The 13080-nt window shown below is 42.9% G+C and overlaps 1 long non-coding RNA gene across 50 annotated transcripts in view; it reads left to right on the forward strand.

Annotated features, from left to right (window-relative positions):
• Positions 1-13080, forward strand: part of LOC132329728 (uncharacterized) — a 397002-nt gene that overhangs the window by 277460 nt on the left and 106462 nt on the right. For 47 of the 50 annotated variants that reach the window (XR_009487141.1, XR_009487139.1, XR_009487143.1 and 44 more), the window contains 5 exons: positions 1197-1300; positions 5636-6024; positions 6423-6489; positions 8997-9096; positions 10906-11048. This is a non-coding gene — a long non-coding RNA (uncharacterized LOC132329728). Of the gene's footprint in view, positions 1-1196; positions 1301-5635; positions 6025-6422; positions 6490-6556; positions 6654-8996; positions 9097-10905; positions 11049-13080 lie in introns of all 50 variants that reach the window. The other 3 variants (XR_009487178.1, XR_009487149.1, XR_009487179.1) reach the window with 3 other exon arrangements.

The following is a 13080-nucleotide window of genomic DNA, read 5'->3' on the forward strand; positions in this document are numbered from 1 at the left end:
CCTCCCATATATTTGAAATTGTGTTGCTGCTCTGTAGCCTTAGGCTCCCATTCCTTGCCACATGTTTGATCTGTCATGTTTTCTGTGCTTTGCTTCATCTCCTTCTCCTAGGATGGTGCAGAGGTCTCAGCCTGGATGTGTTCAGCACCCCAATGCTTTTGTTCCAGGTCTCTTCTGCATTTCCTGGGATTTTCTTCTCCAGTGTGGCACTGCTGAGCCTTGCTCATTTTGTGCCCCCCAGGAATTCCCCAGAGCCTGCACCCTGACTGGTTATTCCTCAGGTGAAGTCAGGAGCCTGCTGCCTGCTCACAGAGATTTAGAATTCTGATTTCTTGCTGCCTCTTTGCTAAAAGCTGTCATGCAAGGAATTAATCCAAGTATGGATTAGTGCTGGATCCTGCAGAGCTCCGCCACAGTCCTCTCCACTTTGGTATGGATCTGTTGATAATGAACCCCTGTCTGCAGGTTTTTTGTGCAGGTTTCCCTTTTTAAAGAGGTTTTGGTTCTGTGTGTGTGCTCTTTTCATTCTCCTGGCCTTCCATTCCTCTCCTGGGAGCACTCTAGGAAGACTGAGTTACTCCAGCCAGCCTGGCAAGTGTGTAGGAAAAAGCTTCTCAACCTTGAGATGCTGTAACCCATTTTTCCCCCACAGAGCCTCTAAGCTTATCCTCATCTTCCTGGTTTTCATTGTGTCCAGCTATCTCTACTGCTTCACAATTTTAACAAAATAATAATAATAAATTTTTTTAAAAAGGTTTTAAACACTCAAAATTATGGAGAGGGGTGATCCTGTGCAATTCTGTGCAGTGGCCAGAGATTCCATCTCAGACATTTCTGCATGTCAGGCTGGCTGGGGCAAGCCATGGAGAGCTGGTCCTGCCATTCCTGATATTTTCCATTCTCCTCTTGCCTACCTGTTCATGCAGGGAGATACTGGGGAAGCAGTCCCTGCTGCATCCTTCTGCATCACTGCCTGAACAGCTCTTACTTGGTGGCTGCACACTGAAATGAAATTTAGCAGAATATGCTCAGAGGAAGAGACACATGAAATATGAAATATTCCCAAGGACCCTTGAAAGGTCTACAGTGATTTCTTGGGCAAAAATCCCCAAGAAATTCCCCTTTTCAATGGGTCATGCCTCTCCCTCTAGTTGGTATTTCTCACACTGTATTGCTTTTCTTTTTTTTTTCCCCAGAAACAAATTAAGAGCTTGAATTCGTGGATGTGAAAAATCAGAAAAAGATGCAAATCCTGTTATCCTGAGGCTGGAGGAGCTCTGCATCAAAGTGAAAGGCTACGGTATGAAAACCCTGTGTTTTACAAATGTATTGTTTCAGTGCAAATGGTTTATATTTTAAATATAAAATAATGCTCAGACTTTTAGCAGCCCTAGAAATTGCACCATATTTTAATATTACAGAAATTCCTTGTTTTCTGGTGCATATTTAATGAAGTATTTTAGAGCATTCAATGAACAAAAACAGTCCTTGAAATTTGTCTGCCTTAACTCTTCATTTTTTTCAATGACTTATTCCTGTCATTGATTTTACACCAGTGCTACTTCCATAGGTATTAAACCTAACTCTGCTTAAATTTAAACATGACTTGTACTGAGCATGAAGATATTTAAGCACAATGGGAAAATATCACAAAAAATTACTAGTTTTTATTTGTTTAACATTTGTTGCTCTGTAAGAAAGCTGATGCTTCTGATCTAGATCTCTGTTTCTGAAACAAAGAAGTAAGGCACAGGTTTTGGAAGCTGATATATGCACCCATGGCAAGTTCAAAAAGGAAGTGAGCATCCAGATTTATTTCTTATACTTAATGTTGTTGGCAAATGAGACGTAGACCTTATAGGAGTGAAATCCAGAGCTGGATTATTCATAGAGACATTTAAATGGCATCAAAATACAGATGGATTTTGATTTTTGGCAATTAAATTATTAGATCACCTTTATTCTATTAAAAGCCCCATCAACAGAAGGAAAAAACCCATGAATGCTGGTTGTAAATTACATGGAATTTTTCAGCTTGGATGATTGTAGAGCAGTGTAAGTTCTGCCAGAACTTAAGTAAGAGTAACAACCTGTGATTCCTGCATCTCACCTTCTGGCCAGTGTTACATCTGAAATACAGGAAAAAATTCAGTAAAATTTCAGCTGAAATATGTGAAAAAAAATTACAAATTGCTGCAGAGTGTTCTGGGCTGCCCGTGACCTCATGGCTGGGATTTCCCTTTGGATCTGATATCCTGGATATGTTTCCTTCTGAAAAGGCTTAGTGCCAGATCTTAATTGAATTTACAGAATGGAAGTTCTGAGCCCTCAGAACCTCAGTTGGAGTCACCAGCTGGAGAGTTGGGATGAATGATCCCATTCCAGGACATTTGTAGAGCAGTGTAAGTTCTGCCAGAACTTAAGAGTAACAACCTGTGATCCCTGCATCTCACCTTCTGGCCAGTGTTACATCTGAAATACAGGAAAAAATTCAGTAAAATTTTCACAACACCTTCTCTCAGGGTGTGACTTTCAAGGACACTCCCTGGAGCACCTGGGTTCCCTCCTGGAGGCTCTGGATGAGCAGGGGAAGGTTGGAAGCTCAGCAAGTTCTTCCCTGATGGTCCCTCTGGAGCTCCTCATCTGCAGAGGGAGATCTGAGCTCGTGTTTGCTCCATGCCCTTCAGGTGCCACCCTGCTGCCCCTGGACACAAAGAGGGACAAATTAAATGAGTAAGGAACCCAGCTAATAATAAATAGAAGAAGTGGGGTGTAAAGGGCAGGGTAGAATATTATTCAAAGCAGGTATCTCAACCTGTTTCCCTGAGTAACTGCACAAATAAACTGTTATTCATTTTGAAGGTTAAGCTCTAATAATACCTTTAAAAAACTCAAGTAAAGTTCAAATGCAATCTACTATTTATGATAAAGCGTTCCCAGTGTTGGAGGCAACTCTTTCCCAAATTGATTATATTCCCTTTTGAGCAGAAGTAGGTTTCAAGCATCTAATTCAGGAGGAGTCATCCATCTTCCTTTCTGTTAGTCAGACAGCTCGATATTCCAGTTCCTCCACAAAGTCTAACTTGCCAATGGAATGGATATTTCCTTTCTTCAGCAAGGCAGGCTCTTTTGAGTCCTTCCAAGCCTGCTTAGCATTTGTGTTCTTTTTGACAGGCATTCATTTTTGGAACAAACTCGTATGTGCAGCAGAAAGAGAAAAGAAAGTTGCCAAAAAGGGGCATTTTAAAGAGTTTTAAGGATTACTAAATAATTTCTTTTTAAGAGTCACAGATATTTTACAGGCGGTCTACAGCTAAAAAGCAATTACTGTAACCTGGGAACATACAGTGTTAGTTTGTATAATTTAAATTTGTTGTTTGTGAGTTGTTTTCTTTATCAGTGATAAACAGATACAAATCCCAGTCATGAATCTTGTTGGGAACATATCCAGCTATTTTTGTTATAATTGCAAAGAAAATGCTTTCATCTGAAGTTTTAAGAAATGTTATTCTTTTTACATGACTCTGGGATAATGACACTTCATTCTCCAGAGCAAATCCAAGAGAAAAGTGAACAGGAGTTAACCAAGGAATTTCAAATCACAAAGTCATTTGTCTTTGTGACTGAATCTATCCCTGATGTCAGTCCTAACCCTGGCAGGACTTGGGGTTTGCCATGAAGTTGTCAAGGGTTCATCACTTTCTCTCCAAACCCAGAGAAACAAGAAATGCTGTTTTCAGATTCCAAAATGATGTAACTTTATTTTTCACAGCTAAAATTGAACATTTAAATTCTTTGGCATTTAAATTCTTTGCTGTCACTGGGTATGAACAAAACTCATTCTGGCTGAAAAACAAAACATGTAGCCTTTCTTTAAATGAACAATCCCCTTTATTGGTACATTTTCGTTGGTAGAATTTGCCAAAAGATAAATGAACTTGTCAACATCAAGTTGCTCCTATTTGTTCCAGGATGCCCTGAGTTGTGCTGTGATCAGTCTTTCCCCAGAGAAGCTGAAGAGATGACCTTTTAATTTTTGTTCAAGTACAGAATGCTGAACAAAAGTCCCAGCATTCTGTACTCACCCTGAGTCTGCTGCTCCCAAGGCATGAAACATGGCTTGGTGAAACAACCCAGCCAAGTGTGGCATCCAAGTAATGATGCTGTAATTGAGGCAGGGGTAGATCTTCCACTTTGGACATGTATTTTGGATTGACAATACCATTCTTCCAAAATCTCCCTTCAGGCTGCAAATATCTCATGGTGTTCTGCCTTTCCTAAGCATGACTAAAGAAGGAAATTCTGGCCCATCAGGAATTTGTAATTGTATTTGATTGCAACCTCAATCATCATCCAAGCCATGCTGGGGAGGAGACTAAAAACTTGAGATAAATAGAAACTGAGACAGAATTCAGCCTGGAGAAGAGAAGGGTGTGTGGAGACCTCACAGCACCTCCCAGGATCTGAAGGGGTACAGGGAAGTTGGAGAAAGACTGTTCATTAGGAACTGGAGTGGCAGGACTAGGGAAATGGCTTTCCACTGTCAGATGGGATATTGGGAATTAGGAATTGTTCCCTGGCAGGGTGGGCAGGCCCTGGCACAGGGTGCCCAGAGCAGCTGGGGCTGCCCCTGGATCCCTGGCAGTGCCCAAGGCCAGGCTGGACAGGGCTTGGAGCAGCCTGGGACAGTGGAAGGTGTCCCTGTCCATGGCAGGGGTGGCACTGGATGGGATTTAAAGTCATTCCAACCCAAACCATTCCATGATTCAATGATCCTAAAATTCAGCACGCATTTAATTTCTGGCTGACCAACCTTGCATCATAATGTTATGAACGACTGTAATGGGCAGTCAGAGATTTCCTTTCATGTATTTCTATGCTTTTCTGAGAAGAAAATTGTTGAAATGGAATGAATGACTGGAATAATTTAACTGGGATGTAGTTCAATAGTACACAATTCAAGGGTGTTCATTTAGGGAATAAAAACAATTTCAGGTGGAATCATGAGTGTTGGAGGAGGAGGAGCAGAATTCAAATGAAGGACTTGTATTGCATGATGACTGTGAATCACTCATGCTATCCAAACCTAAAAAATGTAAATGACTCCCAGGAGCTCTGTCAAACAGGACCAAAGATATGAGGATGTGTGGTCAGACCTCGTCAGTTTAATTGGTGATGTGATTGTAGGGTGAGAAAAGAGCCTCTTAAACAGAAAGATGTGAAAATACCAAAGTTTTCCAGCTAGTGTTGACTCCATTAGGGCTGGATGTCCTAGTAAATCTTGTGACCATTTCTCTACCTTGGGACTCTGGGATCCCAGAACAGCCTCCTGAGGGATATTTTAAAGGACTCCAACACTTCAGAGTTCCTATCTTGCAAAAATTTTTTTTCCTAACCTTGGTTTTACAAATATCAGCTTTAAAAAAAATAGACCTAAGAAGTGTTGGTCTTTCTTGCTACACTTACTAAGAGCAGATGTGCCTTTTCAGTTGTACCACATCCACTTGCTGGTGACAAATACCAGCACTCCACTACTAAAAAAAAATAGTAATTAGAAGAACATCAAGTCCTTATATCTGGCAGTGAAATAATTATGTGCAGCATGTTCAAGAAGATCTTTTTTTTTTTTCCCTAGACAAGACTTGTTGCTTGATGATGGAAACTGCTTCATGGTGCTCGAACCAGCAGAATTATTCCACCCTGCACCCCTGCAGTCAGAAAGACAAAACAGACCTAAAATTAAGATGTCACCAACAGAATTGTCTCATTTGCTTTGGCAAACAGCTTTTCATTTAATAGAGGAATAATGGTGCTGAAAACAAAATGAACTCTAAAGCTGCAGCCTGTTTAAGAGTTGCACTGAGCACAGGGATCCACTCAGTGAGCCCTTGGAGAAGTTTTGGATTTTCAGAAGTAAAAAATCAGACTTCTTGCTTGATGCAAGTGAATACAGAAGGGCTTTGGGTACTCCAGAAGGTCCAGCTGCCCTCATTTGCTGATTAAAAGTCAGAGACTAAAGACAAGGTAATTTTACTGTATTGGAACATTTGGTGTTAATGATGTGGCAGCATAATTTGTGATCATAAGATATCCATGGTGATACAGAATGGAAAGTAGATCATAAAAGCCTGTGAGATTGAGAAATGGCTGCAAACTGAATATGCAAAGGATATAGAACAAATGGTGAAAAGCACATTGGGGAAGTTGTTATTTGCAACTTTACCTGTGATAATTTGGGAGATTGTGGCACTTTGAGGGTTTTGTGGTGGTTTTGCTGTCGTTGTCAGGGACAAAGAACTCTGCTCTTTGATTTGTTTCTCTGTTTGTATAATCTAAAAAAGTAACAACTATGGAATGATTGATTAGAGTAAATGGGATGAATGAATGGGAAGGGCTATATCTAACTTCACATATGATCATAGGTCATTAAATGAAATTTCTCCTGACTTTCTATCTCAAGCCTTTGGAGGAAATGATCTCTATTTAAAGGTAATTAAACCCAAATGTCTTTTTTTTTTTTTTTTTTTTTTTTTTTTCTGGTGGGTTTTAATTCCAGTGACTTTTTGTATTAACAAAATTCATCTGGAAGGATCTGTTTAGAAAATATCTGAGACCTTCCCAGAACTGACCCCAAACCCTAAGCTTTATTTAAGGTGAGTTAACTAAATATTAAGCTGAATATCAGCTGTCAATATCACAAACACTGTAAGTGGAATTTTCCTAAGAAGCCCTGAAATGAGTATTATAATCCTGTTAAATTTGAATCAACTTTTGAAGGGATTTTGTGAAGTTAATGGGAGAGTTGACATTTCACTTCAAATAGAAGGTGCTGTAGGTTCTTGGAGTTATCACTTCTTTCATTTGAGGAACAGAGCAGATATGTTTCCATTGATGTCTGCAGAGAGCACTGGTCTATAAAAGCTGCTGATGTTGCCTGGTTGAATCAGCCTTTAAAAAAGAAATTCCAGACCAACATTCCTCTTCTCTTTTCTGTAAAAAACCCTTCATGAGGCTACAAGATCCAAAGGAGGATACTAATTATGTCAGAACAAAATTATTTTATTTTGAGATGTTTTTCTCTCTAGATTTACATTTCACCTCTAAGCAAACACAGAAGACTGTTACATATAATGCATGGTCATTTAAGCAGAAAATTGTCTTAGAATGGTTAATTATTTAATTATTGCATATACTATATCCTTGAGGAAACACTGCTGAGGAGAAAAATCAGTGAAGCAAGCAGGAGCTTTTTTTATTGAACTCCATTCCTAAATAACACTGCTGACTGTCTTCCTTGACTTGAGAGATGAAAATATAGATGGAAATGCTAGATGAAAACACATTCAAATGAAGACAAGATTCACATTTTAGAAGTTGATACTTGGTTAGCTTGGTAACACAGGTAAATAAAGCTTACATGCATTTAGAACTGTAGAAAGAGGCACCTCAAGAAAAGATCTGCTGCTCTGTGCAGCGAGCCAAAATCAAAGAGAGATGTTATTAACCTGTTCCTCCTGTGGAAGGAAACTCCAGAACCTCCCTTACAACCTCTTCCAGGCATTCATGGGTCTGATATTATGTGATTTCTTGCCCTTCCAGTGGAGCTAATGCCCTGCTCCCAGACAGCAAGCAGAACCAGCTCTGGGGTTTGACACCCTGGGCACTCCCTGCCATCTCCTTGTCTCCTTCCTTCCAGGTAAAACCCTCTGCAAGCTCCTCTGGACAGCACCAGCACCCCTCAGCTGTGCTCAGCACCAGCTGGTGCCTCCCCTGCTGTCAGGGAATTCCTCTGAGGAGCTGCAGAGGGGAGGGGAGAGCAGGAGATGTATCTGATTTACCTGCTGTGTGCAGAGGGAGCCCTGCCAGGGGGGCTCTGTGCCTCCAGCAGGGGTTGATAGCAGAGAAGGAGCTCAGCTGCCTGGTGGCAGAGCACTGTCCTGCCTGCTGACAGAAGATGGGCTGGGACAGGAGTGCTCCTTCCCTGGCACCATTTATTGTCCTTCTTGGAGAGCTTTGCCAGCCTCCAGGTGTGTGCAAAGGACACCTTGCTGTCTGAGCAAGAGGGAAGCCAATGGCACGGCCACAGTGGTGACTTTGGGGAAAAGCAGGAGCAGACATGCAAGCCAGACCTCAGAGAAGGTAGAAAATCAGTTTTGATGGGCCCAGGCTGTGTGTTCCAGCTCAGAAAGGCTATTGAGGTTGCTGAGAAGGGAGGGGCCTGGATGAATGACCCCATGATGCAAAGATGCTGTGAGTTGAGGGGGGATTTCCCAGCAAACTCCTTCCACTGCTGTTCAGTGAGTTGTCTCTGCTTTTGGAGGAACACAATTGTCTTAGTTTGTAGCCTAATGAAGCCTGGCACTGGGGTTAACAAAGCTGTGGTGGTACTTTGGGGATCTTACTTGAAGGATAATGTGGAATTAATTTCAAAACTTTTGCCAGTTCAGGGATGTGTTGTAGCTGGTGTGCCTGGATTACCATCACAGCATCTTCTGGGGCTCTGCTGCTGAAGATGGAAGGCTGGGTAAAAATTGAATGCTAAACCTGGTCTTCTGCTCAGTTGGTTATAAATCAGTGTCCTGTGTATGGACTCACTGGAAAGCAATGAGTACCCAAAGCCACTACTTTAAAAAGTGCTTTGGAACATGGACTGCAGCTCATCTTAGAAAGCACTGCACACAGTGCTTCAAAATGTATGTCAGCATTTTCCCCTGCCCCTGTCACCTGGTGCTCTTTCCTTGCACAGAGAGACCCTGCCCCAGCTGCAAATGTCCCAAAGAGGGCTGAAGTTACCCTGGAGCTGAAGTGGCTCTCACCAGCTGAGCCTGGAGCACTGCTTTTCCCCCACCACAACAGGCTCTGCTTGCCCTTGGGATTTCTGTGCACTATCACAGAATGGTTTGGGTTGGAAAGGACCTCAAAGATCAGCTGGTTCCACCCCTGACATGATGAGTGCCTTCTCTGGCACCACCTCACAGGAGTGCTCTTGTTTGCAGGTCATTGAAAGGGGTCACTCAGTTGCCCACCTTCAGACAACCTGTCCCTCTGTGAGTCATCCTGCACAGCAAACACCTGGAGCAGCCACAGCCTCGTCCTGTGAGTAACACTCAAATCACTGCTGGTTGGAATGAAAATGCTTTTTGGGGCAAACACAAGGCATCAGCTCATGCTCAGAGGAACCTGAGGGATGACTAATGAGGAAATACATGAAGTGATACAAAAAGCACCAAGTTCTGTTTTGTTTTGCTGACAAAAAAAGGTAAAAGGCTCTAAAAATGTATCTCTGGGGTGTGGTTACTGCAGTGCCTTCAATGCAGCCTGGCCTCTCTCCAGGGGCTCCTGTGGTGGCATTTGCTGTGACAGAGGCATCGCTGGGACCATAGCTGTCCCCTGGGGGCATGGACAGCCAAGAAATGGGCTGTGTTTTGGTGCTATTAGTGCACTTTCTGAGATAAACAGCAGAGTGTTTTCATTTCTCATCTTGGCCTGGGGAGGAGCAGAGCAGCACTCACAGGTCTGGTCCTGTGCAGGACTCACAGGAGTGACCAGGTGCTTCAGTGTATCAAACCCCTCCTGATTACATCTCCTCTGTATCTCACACTTGAAATGCTTCCCAGAGCTCTGGGGTCAATGCAGGACTTGTAAAAATGTCTTTTGAAATAAAGGTGCTTTTTGGGCTGCCTGTGTAGAGGGTGGTTGTAGAGGGTGATCTTGTCCCCCAATGAGTTGCAGCTGGACCAGTTGCTGAAGACTGGAGGCAGGCCTGATCTTGACAGGCTACACCTGTAATCAATAAGAACTAGTGATGTAGAAGAGTAAGGAAAGAGGAGTGAGGGGAGTCAGGTTACTGCTGCAAGGACCTGGAACAGTCAGTGTAGAGGAGCTGCCTGTGAGGAACATCAAGAAGGTATGAAGCTCTGACAATACAAAAGCCTTGTGCTATGATGATGCTACAACTCATGTTAACCAAGACAACAGCCTGTGCCTGGGGGCAGCGAGGGACTGGGGGCTTCCATCAGAGACTCCCCTGGGGTGTGGGGACATCCCAGTGGGGCAGGGGAAGGTGTGGGGAGAAAAGAACTGAAGAGTGGGGCTGTTGTGGGGTGCCCATCACCCCCATTCCCCACCCCTGCACCCTTGGGATGGGAGAGGAATCTGGGAGTGAGCAGTGAAGATGAGCCTGGGCAGGGGGCAGGCAATGTGATTTGTTTCTCATCATTGATCTCTCATTAGAAATAATCAAATTTTTCACCCAGCCAGGTCAGTTTTGCCCATGGTAGTGCTTGGTAAGAGGTCAGTAAACGTTCTCCATGCTTTTAACTTGACCCACAAGTTAATTTTGTCCCCATCTGCTGCCGATGGCCAAGGTCACTCCCCAGGAACAGCCTTACAGCTTGCAGAACATGGGCAGTGTGTAAAGGGAAAACCAAAACTACCCCCAGCACTGCAGGGCAGGATGCATGTCCTGAAGGCATTTTATTCATGCTTTCAAACCCCAGTGTCTGCTGGAGTTTGTGAAAGGAGTGGAAATGGCTCAGCAGCTACTGCTGTGAAATGACCATGAATTTCAGTGATAAGAGTTGGATGAAAATACTTGAATGTGGATTTTCATCTTGGTTGTGCACACTGAAACCTGAGATGGTCAGGGAGAATCCTGCCTGTGATTGATTAATTAATTCAGAGAGGGAAAATTTGTGAAATAAACCCAACAGTGCCACGTCCCCGTGCTGGGTACCCTACAGGCTGGGAATCAAAAGATTTGACAGATTATGGGCTGGGCTAATTGAGACAAGATCTCAAGTGTTCTCAGGCTAAAACTGGGGATAGCCAGAGTGGCTTGGGAATTAAATCTGAACGCAAACACGTATGGTAATTAATTAGTGACTAATGAAATTATTTCTTCAGTTACAGTGGGAGTGGATGATGGAGCCAAGGCAGATGCAACACTAGAGGAAGAGGGGAAAAAAACCAACTCATCTGCCAAATATAGGCAAGACATCCCACAAAATGCATAGAAATGAGGGTGATTTTCCTGTGCTTGATCAAAGGTAAAAAACACATGTTAAAAAAGCCTGATGTAATTTAGAAATCTTTTTGATGTGAATTTGAAGCTGTGGTTTGATAGCTTCTCCTCCACTCACAGGAACACAGATGGCTATTCCACAGTAAATGGGGTGCAATTAGTGACTATCCACAGCTGAAGAGAGCAGTGAGCAAGAACTCTGAGGTTTTTTGGATCTTAAATACATCTGGACCAATATTCTCCTGTTTCTTTTAGTTTATATTATTTTATTCCTGTTGTTTTAAATTGCTGATACCTAGCTCCCCCCAAAGGAAGCAGATCTTGCACTTGCTGTTGTGTTTTTTTATTTTAGGTTATTTTATTCCTGTTTTTTTTAATTGCTGACACCCAACACCCCCCAGAGGAAGCAGGTCTTGCACTTGCTGTTGTGTTTCTCTCACATCTCTTTGGCAATGACCACATGGGTTTTCCCTTGCCCTGTAGCCTGGGGAATTGTTCTGTTTCCTGGGACCATCTGGAAATTTCATCTGAAAAGCTTTTGTTATGTCAGGGCCTTGGGACCTGATGATGCCTGTGATCTTTTCTGTCTCCCAAAGCAGATTTGGAGAACATTTTTCTCCCCATTGTAGGGATGTTCAAGGCACATTCTGCAGATCTTTCTGCACTGAATGTCTGCTACATGGTTTTAATGGCACTTACAACCATTTGCAGTCATAACCATTCAGTTTATCATCAGCTGTGCTAATACTCACCATGATTTAATCTATATAAATCAAGTAAATATCGATTTATTAAATTTTCAGGGTTGTTCCTTGTATGGAAAAGCCATTATGCAGTTAATATGTTCTAGGACTGGCAATTTGGCTTTATAAATGGCAGATTGTTTTTTGCTTCAGCTCAGAGCAATGTGAGACTCTGCCACCCATCCCTGTACTGTTTTCTTTGCACATCTCACCAGCATGATTCGTGGTTTGGGGCCCAGAGGTGCTCCTGGTTTGTCTGATAGCCACAGTTTCTGTGTTGTGGGGCTGATTCACAGCCTTGCACAATGCAAGACACAGTTGGTTTGTGCTGACTGACTCTCAGATAGCTGCCCTAACATATTTAGTTTGGACTTATCCATCTACCAGTCTGTGCAGGATATGGCATCTGCTCCCTTGAATGTAGTTATTCTTTGTCTGATTTATAACACAGGCCTGTAATAAATTATCTCAGCTCAGTTGGAGTGCACTGAACAACAGATTAAGAGCTGGAATGAGTGGGAAAGGCAGGGACTTCATAAACCAGGTTTATGGAATCAAAACTTTTTTTTTTTTGGTTTTGATACTGTAACAGAAACTAACAAAAAGTGATCTTATGTGCTAACTTAATGACATATTTCAGCAAACTCTTTCCAACTCTGCTGATCTCTCTATAATTAATCTAATCTGTATTTTTTAATAACCCTGCAACTCCAGCAACTGCTGCAGAAAGCAAAGACTGTTTCATTGTGTTGAAGTCCAGTGCATTGGTGTGTTTATTAAATCTCTTGGCGTTTTCTTCACTGAGACCTTTGAAAAATGCTTTTTTTTGTGTTGATGTAAGTCACTCTCTAGGCACTGGTCAAGAATTTCTCTGCAGTGTCTGTTCAGCTCTTTATCTGAGTTCATCCCCTCCCTCAGTGGGCAGTGACAGGCTCTGCATGGCCCTGGGGGCACAGCAAAAAGGGAAAAAAATAAATATCTGTGGAGCTAAATGGGGTGGGATGGGGGGAGGTGTGCACCTATGCCAGTGCTTAGAACCCCAGAACTGGAGACAAGGCTTCCCAGGTTACAAACTCAGGAGAAGCTGAAGCTCTGGTCAGCACCTGGAGCACAGGGAATGACAAAACAAATCTTTCTGAGGGGGTGATCTCAAAGAGCTTGTGTTGAGCAGAGTGGTTTGAGCTTGGTAAGAAGCACTGCAGCCCAAAGCTGGGTTTGAGGAGGGTGCTCAGCAGGAGAGTGGGATTCCTGCAGGAGACACAGGCTGGTGATGGGAAGCACAGCCTGACTTCATCCAACCAAGAGCACTTAGAG

Source organism: Haemorhous mexicanus, chromosome 7 (genome assembly GCF_027477595.1).
Source record: "Haemorhous mexicanus isolate bHaeMex1 chromosome 7, bHaeMex1.pri, whole genome shotgun sequence".
NCBI classification, from domain to species: Eukaryota; Metazoa; Chordata; class Aves; order Passeriformes; family Fringillidae; genus Haemorhous; species Haemorhous mexicanus.